Raw genomic sequence first — 13,539 nt, forward strand, 5'->3', positions numbered from 1 at the left:
TTTCCTTAATTATTTGCGTACTTCTTGTTTTTTTTTTCTCTCCCGCTTACTGTTTTTTACGCCTTGTCGTTGTGTGCGTGCGAGAGTTTCCCTTCATTGAGCGTTTGTCCCTTCTAGCCGAGCATTAGGGCGCCCTTGGGCGTTTAGGTGGAAATCGGGTGGAGGCCCTTATGGGAAAGCCGCATTGGATGTTGTTGGAAAACAGCAATTTTTAAATCCACACGATTTAGCGTAATTATGATAAATGATACAGATATTCGCCATTGTTTGCGCAACTCATGGAAGGATAATGCGACAGCTAAGCGTGGCGATGGTGCTACGGGCCGTTTTCGGGTTGCGTTTGTTTAATTTTAATTTTAATTAGAGTTATTCGCTCGCTTCCGGTTGAATTTAGGTGAAGCGTAATTTTTGCGAATTTTATTCTTCCTGTTCTTTGAAGATGGTGATGGAGGTCAGTGGTTCGTGGGATAAGCTTTTAGGTGGGAAAATTACGTCAAAATAAATAAAGTGGACAATTGTTTTTGGAAAAGTAAGAAACACAAACTAATATCGCGTTACGATAGAGTCTGTAATCACTTCAACCAGTTTAGAGTTCGTCATGAGCGATAAAAGTTTGTCGAACGCTCGTACTGCAAAGTCACCAAAGTAAAAGGTCTTAACACTTCTTACAAACCGTCCAACAATTCAACTTTATAAATATTGTGAAGGCTTGTGTAAATGATTTTTCCTTATGCGTCTTTTGACGTACAACCTGAAGAGATCTTCACCTTCCCTTATAGGATAACTATGACGTTTGTGTTTTGCTTATCTGATCAGACCACCCAAAAAGACATCTTGTTCTGCTTCCTTAGCACTTTAACCTCAAAAAGTCTCAGACTGCCATATCTGGCTTTCTATGAGTTGATTTTATCCGTAGCTGAACAGTCAGTTCTACCCGGAATCAATTGGTGGATCTCAGACATCATTTGCTAACACAAATAGACCTGTATCAGTATTCTCCTAGACCAGAAACGGTATTCTCCTACACCTCTTAAGGATATAGTGCCATGCAAAAATATAGCAGCAAAACATGTATTTCAAAGACCTTAATGGTTAATGTCCTAGCTAACTGCCGAACTATCGCTAGAGAAAGAGTTACAACAATTTTGTAGAATGCTTCCTTCGATGTGGTTATTTACGTCAAATTAAGTTTACGTAAAGTTGTTTATTAATGGTAAATTAGAATAAAGTAACTTCGTAGGGCGGTCTGGTGGCCGAGGCGACAGCGGCGCCGGTCTTCACACGACAGGGCCGGGGTTCAACTCCCATCTAGACCGTCTTCCCGTACGTAAGGCTGACTACTTTGCTACGGGTAAAATTAAGTCACAGAAAGCCAGAAATGGCATGCCGAGACCTCTCGAGGTTATAGTGCCAAGGAAGAAGAAGAAGAATTTCGTAGGGACGTTTCTTCCAAATTAAGATTCGTTACAATGAACCTGCAACGAAATTTCTCGATGCTATCGTAACGTTCTGAATGGACGATCCCTTAGTTAAAATTTCTTATTTTAACATCTCATTGCATCACATCAACTTCTATTTCCCACTCCCATTTTTATCTTATTTCAATTATCAAAGTTTTCCATGATTGTTTTTTTTTCAAATTATTGAATAGCAATAAATCCTTTCGAATGAATTGAAATACTTTAACAAATTTATCCAATTTCTATTTCGTTTCCACTCGCGACATAAAAATGTTCATAATATTAAAACATTTCACATCATTCTCTTATCTACACCGTGTTACATTTCATCTTATTGTAAAGCATCATGGTTATGTTTTTTAATTTCAAAAATCGATTTTCCATTTCCCCACTTCAAGTTGTTTGCAGTTTGATTTGAATAGTCTGTATTTGCAACCCTTTTGTTCTTCTTCCTTTTTTTTGCTTCTTGTACTTCGTTCTGTATCATTGCTGCGAAAGATCTGTGGGTTTCTCTTAAGAATCGGTTTGTGCTGCTGCTTTTTGTCGCTTGTTCCCGGCAAAGCAAACTAATGCTATCATCAGTTCAATCGTATCACACCGACATCGTTCCACAAGTTGCAAGAGAACACCACTTTATCTTGGTTTGACCGCACCGATACTTCTCACCGGCCGGTCTGTGTCGTACCATCGACTGGCACCAACCGATCACCCCCCGCGAGGGCAGATAGCGGGTGTGTCAGGGACGGGATCCACAGTTATCTTGAGGGAGTCTGTTTTTCCAGTGAATAAGCTTCGTCCGGGTGCTGGGCTTGCGTTGCATCTCTGTGTTGCTTTCTGTGCGTGCGTGTGTGTGTGTTAAGTTTATCTGGCTGTTCAACCGGACCGAACGATCGAACCGACAGCGTTGTCGAGGAAATTGGAAAGAGCTCCCGATGCTTGAGGGATTTTATGTCTTCTGCCAAACCCTCGCACGACCAATGACAGAACACCGGGAATCGTGGAACCTAGGTTCGGTCCGAGAAAAGTGCTACTTGACGATCCTTGTCTAGAATGTGTCTAATGACGGTGGCCCGTTGGCTGGAAGTTGGAAATAAATTATGTTTAAAATTCTAATGAACAGAGAGAGAGAGAGAGAGAGAGAGAGAGAGAGCGAGAGGTCGAAGCAGAGTGCAGTGCAAAAAAACACATCCCGATAAAGTTTCACGTACCGTCAAGGCTACGGCAGCAGGTACGGTCGGTGGTAGTGCGGTAGCTAAGGGGTTTTGTGGCGACCCCGAAGAAAATGGTTGCCAGTCCCAGTATTCTCCAAGGCACACACACACAGAGGAAGGAAACGGCACTTTTATAATTTAAACTTTCACAGTCGTTGGGGTCGTGGCAGGGTACGTGCAAACGCTGGCAATACCAAGGAGAACGAAGGTTTTTAGATACAAATACATAGCATCCGTGTGGATACATTACCGACCGAGAGTCTACAGATAGTAGGAGGGTGCAAGCACCACCAGGCCAGCGCCTTCTCGTCCGTTCTCCTCCTGTTGTGGATTCTGGTGGAAAACTTCTCCAGAAAGTGATCACATCCTGTAGCGACTGTTATCTCGTTCGGTGGAGGTCTCAAGTGTAAGGCACTAGAAACCGAACAAATGTGTGTGTCTGTGTGTGTGTGTGGGGGGGGACAGAGGGGTGGTATGACAGAAAAAATGGGAAAATTAGAATGAGAAAAACTATCTGACAGAAACGAAACCATTTATCTTAGTCGTCGTCGTTTTTTTCTCTGCCTTCCAGCCTGTCTGCCTGCTTGTTTGTAGTTCTTCTCTTGCGTTGACCACTTTCGTGCAAGAGACCACTCGGCAATATGCAGATTGGACCGAAGATGGTAGAATCCTCGCAACCGAAAGAAGCATGATTTCCCTGGAGTGTGTGAGGGAAATGGGTCGTCGGCTAGCTCGAGTTCCGGTCCCGTTCCACCCGGACCCGGCCCGTTGCTGGCTTATTTATGGAGTGAAGTAAGCATTTTAATTTTTCATTATATTTTATGTTACCGCTACGGGCAACTTTCAAATTAAATAAGTCACCTGAGACAGAGCGAAGAGGAGAACGAGTTGGGTCCATGTACTTGTGATTGGAGGTATAAAAAATGCTGTAGTTAAATGCTATTCAACTCTTCTTGTAAACGGCCAATGGAAAATGTGAGTAGAGAATAAGAACAGAGGTTTGGTCAGGAAACATTTTTCGTTGTAAAAATACAGGCTTCTGTAACAGCAATAGCACGGTTTATAGCCACACATAACGAATTTAAGGAAGAACTCTCCAATAATCAACAGTTCGGCATTCAGCTTTTTCCAACTGTCTTCAATAAATAGAACTGGGGTTTTGGCTTCGGAAAAGCATCTGCACGGTTCCTGTTCAGGTCAGGTGACGACCATAAGACCATATCATTTGCCGCTGTTGTGCAAATATATCCGCCCAACTTATTTGCTTTCAAACAACCTTCCTCGCTTGGCCGACGTTCGGCATTGCCACCCAGGTACGTTGCAGGCTTAACGACTCCCATTCCATCACCCGTAAACTCGCTGTCGAATTCAGCTCAAGCGAAGGATGAATATTTAAATATTATTTCACTACGCTTCCCTCAATACGTGCGTCTTGCAGGGGTTTCGTGTGTGCTTGTGAGTGTATGTGCCTGTGTGTATGCGAATGGCCAGGCATGGCAGGCGAACAAGATGGCGGTCAGGACGTCTACTTTGGCCTGTTTTTGAAAACTCATTTTACCAAGCAAGTGGGAGTGGATCATTCCACACTCTCGATTCCACTCGCCTTCTTTCCCTCTTGAACTCTGGCATCATCAAACCGATGCGGCCGCTCCATGTTTGTGCTGTGCAAAAAGAAGCGTGCTTAATACACTTCAAACGAGTACCCTTTTCTAATTTGAATGAAAGAAATTTTTGCTGGCCGATGATGAAATGCTGTTGTCCTGACATCAAACCCCACTGCACGGTGCCGGCATAGGCGCAGAGGACGAAAGGCCGAGGGAGAAAAAGAGAGCCGTGTTTGGTCCGATTTTATATTTATAGAAGGGTAATTATGCCTCATATCTAATGCATTGTAGATGCTTGCTTTTTCCCCCGTTTATGTGTGCGCTGTTTTGAAGGAAAATGAAAGATATCGTACTGACACCGATGATGGATGGACGTGGATGGCTGCGAAACAAATCGCGCGTCATGTGCCCCGGTATGTGTGTGTGTGCCGAACAATCTTTTGTTTAACGAGCGGGAGTGAAAGGTTTCCATGCAAATGCTGCTCGGTTGGGTGGTTGTCCAAACAAAACAAAAGCTTTTGGTGGCAAGTCTTGTATTGAAGTCTAATGAGATTTTAAAATACGTCACGTCACATCCACCCTACTTAGCGAAGGATCATGGGAACATTTTCCTAACCTTAGAGTGTCACCAAAGCAATGTTTATTGCTCCGTTTTCTGAGCTGAGTTGTATTTAGCTGTATTAAAATCTGAATACTAGCTTGCCACCACACAAGTAAAATAATAAAACTAGGCAAACACACTACCTGAATGCAGAAAAGTATGTCAATAAATCCAAACCACTTTTAGAGTCCAAAAACAATAAAGCTATCAAACATCAACGAACATAGTTTTGAGCGCTTGGAGTTTGGTGCCTTCACTATCGTTCAATTTTATCAAAATCAATCCTACAGAATGTAATCATAGAAACACAAACAAAACACAGAAAGAATCTCACAAAACACTAAACAAAACACAGTAACAAAATCATAGAATAATACTCAAAAGTTAATCTACAGACAATAATATAATCGTTTCAGGAATACAGGGTTTTTCGGTTCACAAGACGATTACGACTTATTCTGTCTGAGTGACAGATTAAAGGTTTCAACAGGAAAACAACGAGAAAATGTAGACTATACAAATTCCGTGGCATAGCAAAAATCAATCTTATAAGACCCTTTTTGGACAAATTTACTCAATGTGTCCCCGATTTTTGTCGACAACATTCTCAATAAGAGACTTTATTTCGAAGTATTCCATCGACAACAAACGGCTACGTGCGACTTCAAAGACTCTAGAGTATTCAGACCAGGTGGATAATTATTGCATACTTATACTGCATCAAACTATAAAGGAGAACAATTCACATGGGTTGAAGTACGAATTGCTTATAGGAAGCAAATCTTAAGACCAAAAAAGCATGGATAAAATCATAAAATATTAGGAATATTCTAATTTAGTACTGATAATTTCTCATTCTAAACAGTACTTTGTTAGAATGAACTAATTGGTTGTTAACTAAACTAAGTTATTATTTTCATAAGTTTAAACGGTATTCAAGTTTTATTTATGTATTTTTTCAAACTGCAATTTGTTTATTGTTTTATGTCCGGTTCCACGTCGTACAGCTACTTAAATTTGATAATTTACTAGGAGTTTGGTTTTGCTACTGCTACTACTTTTCGGCAAGTTTTGAAGGTTTTTGTCACAGTCGGCTTGTTACTGAATCTAATGGCAATGAAGATGATAGATACAAATATACAGCTGATACGATAACACATCAAAAACTGCAACTTTTCAATAGTGCAACAAAAGTCTGACCAGGAGTCCAGTCCGGAAGTTTAGCAGTATGATTTTGCTGTAAGTTATGGGAAAACCCTGTAACAGATCGTCAATCATTTGCTAAGGCTTAGTAAACGTGTGATTAGAATCCAAGATTAAATTATGACACACAATTGTTTTTAAAATAATTGTAACTAAATTTTCATAAATGCAGTCAAGATAGCTAGCAACCGATCTTGTTAATCAATAGAAGATGAAGTACACAAATACTTGAAGAGGGCAGATACCACCAAACTTCCAAATTTCAATTAGTAAATTTTATTATTCTGATAACATTAAATTTATTCATTTTACACAAAACCCAATTTTAAACATTCGCCGATTTGGCGCAAGTTGTTTTCAGACATTCGGATGTCTTCCTATATTACATTTACCCCGAAACGGCCACTCCACATTTCCAACGAATTTATTCAACTTCAACTTAGTTTGGCGTACTCGAGAAAATCGACAGACAGCCGTAGCCGTTCGCGCTGGGTGTGTGCGGATCTGTTTTTTCTTCTTTTTTGAGTAATTCTATATCATTTCAAATAGAATTACATTTTTGCCTGCGCATGCAAAAGAAAAAGAATCTACCCCGACCACCACTCAGACCCCTCGACCGAAAGAAAGAGAGAGAGAGGAGCGAGATGACAGGTGCCGTAACGGACAAGCGTACTTTCCATTAATCCCCTTTAACTATACTGCAAAGCTTGGAGAATTCTTTCCCTCCTTCACCGGTTTTTCCTGCCGTCCACCATACAATCCTGCAAACCTTCTTCACCCTAGCAAGGATGCTCTCGCTTGAGTGCGCAGCGCTCAAACGACCGGAGATGTCTGTGCATGGCCTGTGGGGAGTCTGTAGGTGGCGCAGAGACGTGCAATGACAACACAACGAAGGCAACCCCAGAATGAAGCATTTATCCAAACGGAGTCCGACGAGATTGCTCTGGCCGGGGCGAGGAACTAGATCGAGTTTGCTTGACCATCGGATGGAAGATATATCCCTTTACTTTTATCCATCTCCGCCTGCCTGTCCTGATACCCGCCATCCGGGCATCCGCAAATGTGGATAAGGGATTCTCGGTGAACCCGGTACGCTTATCTGCTTCTAAAATATGCAGCGCCTGCTAAAAAGATAGAGGAAAAATAAAACCATCCTTCGTGCACAATCCCGGATCCCTCTACACACACAGACATCCCATCCGCTTCACCTACCGGGAAGGGATAAAATCTGAGCTAGAACTCAGACCATCTAGCTTTCGCTATCCCAGGCTCCCCATTCGGATGGTGAGGATTGGCGAAGTGGGAAAGGGAAGAAAAAGGAATAAAAACATTTCTAGAATATAAATTTTCGGCTTTCCGTTTTTCCTAACCCTTGTGCCCATTGGTTGAGAGTGCCGGGAATGTGCCGGGCTCGGATCGGCCGAGGACCATGGAAAGCGGTCAGGGAAGTGGCAGTGGAGCAGCTCAGGCGTGTGTATAGCTTAGCCTCAAGCATTTCGCATCGCACACTCCCCTTGCCACCTTACCTCCCTCTCCCATTCTCTCGCTCTCCATGACCCTTGTTTTCTTTTCTTTTTCCCTGTCACCTACCTCACCAACAGCCAGAACTCGGCCAACCCTTGAAAGCGAAAGGGGGCGGATGTTCCAAAGCTCATTCCATTTAATTGCAGCACATTATTTCGGACGAAGATCCCTTATCTGGCATCTACCTCTCTCTCATGTGTTTGTGTGCACCAGTGTGTGCGCCAGCGTGTCCTAGCACGTTGCTTGAAATTTTGAAACACACCAGGACAGGGAACTCGGGGAAAGGGAGGAAGCGGTTCTTCCTTTCTTGGGTGGGAGGATGAGAACCTGGGTGCCGGTGTGTGCGTGTATGTGTACGTGGGCATGTTAATTCCAACATGGCTGTGCAACGGAACCCAAAAAAGGGGTGAAATAAAGATGGTGCATGATTTCGAGCTGTGTCCACGACGATGGTGACGACGCAGTTTACTGCGACAGTGTGACTTAATACGTTTTTGCTCGCCCCCCGCCCCTCTTAGTTCTCTTAGAGCTGGTGGAGACGACTCTGGGTGATGGTGTCCGGATCGGAAAGATGAGATTCTAGCGTAATGTATGGTAGTGTGCGTAAGATTGTGTGATTGTCCAGGCGTTGAGTTTGGCCCCTTTGCTGGAGATTTCATTCCCCAGCTGTCCCGAGATCGGTCTAGGCGCACCCAGGTACCAGAAGACACGGGTGGTTGAATGCTTTCATCCCCGGTTTTCGGATGAACCGGAACTCGGCCGTACTGTGGGGGTTAGCGGGATTGTGGACGGTCCAGTACAAATGTCCTTCCAATTGCGCTTGTAACAAAAAAGGGGGACCTAAATATAATAGGAAGCTTTAGTGACGGACGTACCTCAACAAAAAACGAGTGCTCTTGATTATGAATTCAGAGCATCGGCATTGTAGGAAAAGGCCTATGGTCGTATGGTGCTGAAGTAGGTTCCACATAAAAAACCTTCAAACCTTCGTACTATGAGCAGGTTGAAGAATGTATCAATTCCGAGTTGTTCTCATCTGAATTATTATTCGAATATTTTCCTTTTACTCCAAGAAATTCAAGCAAAATCCTCACTCACTAGTACATTTTTACACGACAGCCACGTCGTCTCACGTTCTATTCGCTTTCTTCAATTACACCACATCACCCACGGGACGGACAGATACACGTAGCAGCAGCAGCAACAAGAGAGAGTGTGAGACAAAAACATCGGACACTGCGCAGAGCGCAACAGCGAGCTGGCAAAGAATACGGTACGAAACTTGGGAGAAAAGTGTTGGGGATTATATCTGGCATGTTTAATGCATGAGCTGGACTGTTTACCCACCTCGAACCAAGCTCGGTAAGCCGTTGGTGCAAGAAGAGACAGGCTAACTACAGCTAGTTAGTGTCTAGTCAAGACAATCTCCGCACCAATACCACGAGTCTTCCTGTGGTGAAGGAGGACGGATTCACCGTCGAAAGCGACGCCATATTTAATTATTTCTTCCATCTCACGCTTCAGTTAGTGGTTGGTTTCTCTGAAAGGGCTCGAATGCTTCAGTGCTTGAAAAGAAATGGGGTTGAGAATGTGGAATGCATATCTAAATGAAATTCTTCTTTCGACAATAGTTTTACGTTTTGACTTTTTTTACTTAACAATAATAGCCTGGCACGTTATGCATTGCCAACTTGGCATTACTTTTACTATAGCAAAGGAAAAAACATGATACTTTACACATTGAATAATATCAACTTACGGATAAATATTCTGTAAAATTTTCTTTAACTATCTGAACTAAATAAAAGAAAATAGCCCAAGATAGAATTGTTGTAGAACAGGGGTCGTCACACTTTCCTTACATATAGGAGTCATCCCGTATTCCCTAGGAAAAACATTGAATGTAGGAGACAAATGAGGTTATATTATACCTGGTTACTAATCATGCATTATTAAATTGCTGCAACTATTCTCGATACCGCTCACGGTTTAGCGTCTACCGCATCAACGTCTTCTTTCCATATTAATTTGAGTGTACTACGCCGCCGCTATCTATGTGAATGGTCCTTAGGCCTTTACTCTACGGCACCGGACGTCCAGTGCCATTCTCATGACATGACCAGCTCATTTGTCCATTGTTTTTCACATATAATGGTCCAAAAATCCTTCTATATATCATCCTCTCGAATGCGGCTAAGAGTTTTTCATCAGTTTTGAACAGGGTCTATGTCTCAAAGGCGTATGTGAGTGCTATACAGTTCCAGGATCGTCCGTCTCGACATGTATTTTCAGTGGAGAAGTTTTCGGCTGCTGTATTTTGAACAGGTGGCAGCCAGCACCCTCAATTAGTAAATCACCCCTGCATAAATCAGAGTTTGATCGGTCATACCATAATATCGTAATAAACTCATGCTTATTTGTTCACGTTATACAAAACTTCTTTTAAATTATTTTCGATATCTGCCTAAATCTGTCTGATTGTTTCAAAGTACTTCTATATTTTGTTGATGAATAACCTAATTCGAAGGTATTAAGCGGAGGAGTTTTAGAGATCAAATGTACCAGGACATAACAATGTTGGCGTCAATGAGGGTCCACAAAAAAGTTAAGTCTTGCTAAGATAGGACAGGAAGTAAATTAGCGACAAATATTTATCGCGAGTCGTGAATATCCAAAAATCTTCCATGGCACTAAAAACTCGAAGGGTCTCGGCAAGTCATTTCTGGCTTCATTGATTTAATTTTACATGAAGCTTGGAGAGGTATGGAATAACATAATACTTTCGGAGTCCTGCCAATAGTTTTCCTCTTGTCGAATTGTTATTAAAAGACAAGTAATCACTAGATCAGTTAGGATAATAAACGATATAAAACTGATCTAAAATTCGTCATGATAGTACAGAGCTAACTTTCTTCAAAAATTAAGGAGAAGCCATATCCTTCTGAATATCATGTTTAAAGCAGTAGAAATTATAAATTCTTCGACAAGATATGCTTGATATTCTTTGACAAGCCAGGCCTTTAATATTATTAATGATGTCTAATCGTAAAAAAATAATCAAAATATTGCTATGCTAACATCATTTTGTGTACATTTAAACCTTAAATTAGAAAAAGAAAATTACCTATTTTGATCAGTTTGATTAAATTCTGCTTCTCTCTTATGCAACATGGTCGGCGTTGAGATTACACAAAATTTTATTTACGTCGACCCTTTTTCCCTCTGGTTGCCTACTTGCTTCCCTTCGACCCCAACCAAACTCGTTGTATTTCCATCCCAGATTGTGTAACCTCGGGGTGCAATCTTTTCCTTTGATATAGCATTATATTCCGAAATAAATTGCCAGCCTTGCCTCGTGCCGCAACCGAAGATAAGAGAACCGTACAATACCTTTTTACACTTATTTATCACAGCAAAACTAAACAAAATAAAATAGGATAGATCCCGGGTACTATCCTACCGTGCCGTAGGCCATTTCGATATAAAATCTCGTCGTATTTTCTCTTTCCCTCCCTGTCTTCCTTACTATTTCCCTCTCCTTCTCTCTGCTTTACATAACTTCTGCTTGTCTAACAACGGGTGACGGACGGCCGAAAGGGGGGGGGGGGGGGAGGTGGTCTGAGCCGAAAGGTATGCAAAACTCCTCCGTGATTCTCCTTTGGTGCGCATAGCATGGCAACTCGAAGTCAACGGAATGCACAAGAGGAAAAATACGGGAATCAAGGGAAAACGCCAAGCGCGAGCTCGAAAGAAAAAGGGACCAAAAAGTCTTCCCCCTTTTTGTAAACTTTCACCCGCAGAACGCCAGCCGGCCGAGGCTTGTCGCTCTTGGCCCACCCACTCGCGTCGTCCAGCACCAACAACACTGCAACGTAAGGGACTGATTATCCTTCAGTCTATCGCTCGCTCCCCGTTATGTCCTCTATCTGTTTAAATCTCCGGTGTGGGTCGCTCGCTTTCATTTACTTCACCATTTTGCTGCCTCAGACCCGGTCTCCGTCCAATCCATTTCCGTAGCTATTGGCGCTTAGATCGGCCATCTTTCAACCCTCGGTGTAATTTCTCAACTTCAGCATCCTTTGCATGCCGATTTTCCCTTCTGCAAAGCCACAACCACCGCTCGAAATGGGTCGGTGAGAACGGGTAGCGTACGGTTGGGGAGGGCAGTCGTCGACTCTGTTCGCCTACGCAACGGTTAGGGTGCCGTGTCCATGTCTCCCAAAATCCCTCTGGGTAATCGTTTACTGCTAGATGCTTCTGCTTGCCTGCTTTCTAACAATGGAAGGATGCTGCTGTGGGTGTATGTGTGTGCAGAACAAGGGGTTTTTAGCCGACCACTGTAATCGTGCAACGAGTTTTGCACTAAAATACAATGTTTTATTAAATTTGTTCTTCCTTCCAGGCACTGATGGCTAGCGCGAATCGTGCGGAAGACTGACGAGCGCGCTGAAGAAAGTATGAAATTATTTTGCAACATTTATTCATCCCCGATCCCCGATCAAACCCCGACTGTAGAAGCTGTGCTGTGCGATCCACTGCTGTTGTGCATCGGTTCCAGCTAAACATCTAAACTCGGCGAAGTAGAGGCACACATACCGACAACAATTTCATCAAAAGCATCGACTAAATTTTAATTTAAGTATTTGTTTTAAGCTTTCTTTGATAAATTTTCATTTTGTTTCGTTTAATTATACTGATCTTAAATTTCTTTTTTTCTTTTTTCATTCTAAATTAATCGTTTCCTTCTTCCATCTAATACGGTTTTACATTTTCACTCGTTAGATTTGTCTTGTTTCTATTTTTGAATTATTTATTAAAATTTCCTTGCAAACTTCACTGCTAATATAATTTAAATATGTGTGTTATTTTATTTTGATTTAAAATTCAAATAACATTTTCTTTTTATTTGTTTTAGATCTTTCTACGAAATTCATTGACTTAAAATTTTAATTTGTTATAAAAAATCATTGGTTTAATTGGCTTTTAGTTTTACATATTTTTCATTTATCTCTGACCCTTCCGCTGGAGAGCATTTTTACCATGTCAGTTTATTTTTGTTTTAATTTGTTTTATTATTTCGTTGTTTTCATGGTAGTTTTTTGCCTACATGCTATCCTTTAAATTTACCAGAAATTTTCAACATAAATTAATCGTTTTTTTTTTCTAAAACACCAATTTATTTAAGTTTTGAGTAAATGTTTTCTTAAAATATTTTTGATATAAAATTGCTCTTAATTATTTTTTTATACCAAAATCTGTATTTTAACAATTAAAAGTTTGAAATAACATTCAACAAGAATTTTTTTAAGAATCGTTTAAATTTATTAATATTACTTTCGAAATTGATTAAAAGTGTTTGTTTCTTTAATCTTTCTTAAATTCAAACACAAAAATTTCTAAAAGGTTATATCTGTTTTAACGTTCGTTTTAAAGTAAATATTATACTATGCGTCAATTTTATAATTTCAATTTTGAAAAATTTCATCATGATTAAATTTTTCTTCACTATAAACCAATAATTTTTTTGTCAAAAATTTAGTTTAGAACATATATAATTTGAATATTGCTTCGATTAAAATTATGATTACTGAGGAAAAATTCAGGAATATCATTTATTAAGCAAAATGCCTGATTGAACAATATCTACCTCACTCTTTTTATGTTCTTATGGCTTGAGTTAGTCATGTAAGACCCATTTTAGTTTTAAGACTATAGATGTAACAGTAGTGGTAATTGAAATAAACATGTAAGTCCTTATTTTCTCCATCTCTTCCTTGATTTTCTTTTATTATTCAAAAATGCTACCCTGAAACTTATATCTGCTGCTAACTGCTAAAACAACGCACAAGAAAAGCATTAAGTTGTGTGTAAATATCGTAAACTGCAGAACCGTCTGCCACTCGAAAGCACTACCATTTTACTGCGGCAACCTTTTA

At 40.8% G+C, this 13,539-nt stretch overlaps 1 long non-coding RNA gene across 1 annotated transcript in view; it reads left to right on the forward strand.

Moving 5' to 3' along the window:
* Positions 1-13,327, forward strand: part of LOC118506886 — a 46,302-nt gene extending 32,975 nt beyond the window's left edge. The window contains exon 3 of the long non-coding RNA XR_004905569.1: positions 12,006-13,327. This is a non-coding gene — a long non-coding RNA (uncharacterized LOC118506886). The remainder of the gene's footprint in view (positions 1-12,005) is intronic.
* The last annotated feature ends 212 nt before the right edge of the window (positions 13,328-13,539 follow it).

Source organism: Anopheles stephensi, chromosome 2, assembly GCF_013141755.1.
Source record: "Anopheles stephensi strain Indian chromosome 2, UCI_ANSTEP_V1.0, whole genome shotgun sequence".
Classification (NCBI taxonomy): Eukaryota; Metazoa; Arthropoda; class Insecta; order Diptera; family Culicidae; genus Anopheles; species Anopheles stephensi.